Consider the following 1,299-nt stretch of genomic DNA (forward strand, 5'->3'; position numbering starts at 1 on the left):
CAATGATTTAATAATATAATATTATGCAATATAAAAAAAAAAGGTGGGTAAGTGGATGTCGCTCTACTGTACAGTAGGTTACAAGTGGGTCACTGTATAATGGATAGTATTAAATTTGAATTCAATGATATAATATCACTGTATAAGAAAAACGATTCTGAGCGGAGACGGTTTGTCAGTCTAGATATTAGACATACCTATTATAAGTATACTTATCTATAGTATTAAAAAAAATTGACCTATTATAGGTATCAATAATAAATTCCAAATTAATCATATCACAATATCCATTAGGTACTTATAACGCGTTATACATCAACAACAAATCGTGGTACTATCATAGATATATAATAGTATACTTTAGAAGTTTCAATAATATACAATCACAACAAAATAACTAAAATAGTTATTCCAGGTTTTTTAATATGTGATCTCGTCCAAATTTGAGCTTAAAATGACTTTAAAAATAAATTGTGCTTATCTATTTTTTAGATTTTTTGATAACAGAATTAACTACTTAGGGGGAATCTTGTTTTACATTTTTAATCCTTGGATATAAAAATTGAACATTTTATAAATTTCAAACTACGAAATAATTATTAAATTTTAAATTTGATAAATTTTGTCAAAATTCGATCTTTAAATGCTTATAAAAAAAAATTGTGCCTATGTATTTTTAATATTTTTCAACTGCTATTGTAACAATGTATCAGGAGCCTTGTATTAAATTTTTACACTTTTTGGCCGAACAGATAAAACTTAATTGATATTTATAGAAAAAAAAACTAAAAAAATTGAAAACTGAGTCTGACCATGTCCGTAAACAGCTCAAAAAGTGTCAAATTATTTTCAAAATTTCATCGAATATAGAAAATACTAATATAAGCATTCAGTGAAATTTTCAAGTAACTACAGTCATTCGTTCTTTAATTACAACAAAATAAGAAAATCGTTATATGAGAAATCGAGTGAATATCAAACGTTGTAAAAATATGAATTTCAAACGATCATAAAAATTTAATTTGACTTTCTTATAGATATTTTTTGTTTGATAAAGGTAGATTATCTTATAAGGAATCTTGTATTACATTTTAAAATCTTAGATTTAAAAAGAAAAATTTTTACGAGTTCTTAACTCAAAATAATTTGCTAATTTTCGTGATTTTTCCATATTTTGTCAATTTTTGAACTTTAAATGCTTACAAATAAAAACTGTGACTAAGGATTTTTAATATTTTTCATCTGCTTTTGAAACAATATACTATAGGAGCCTCTTATTAAATTTTCAAGCTTTTTTAA

Source organism: Acyrthosiphon pisum, chromosome A2, assembly GCF_005508785.2.
Source record: "Acyrthosiphon pisum isolate AL4f chromosome A2, pea_aphid_22Mar2018_4r6ur, whole genome shotgun sequence".
NCBI lineage: Eukaryota > Metazoa > Arthropoda > Insecta > Hemiptera > Aphididae > Acyrthosiphon > Acyrthosiphon pisum.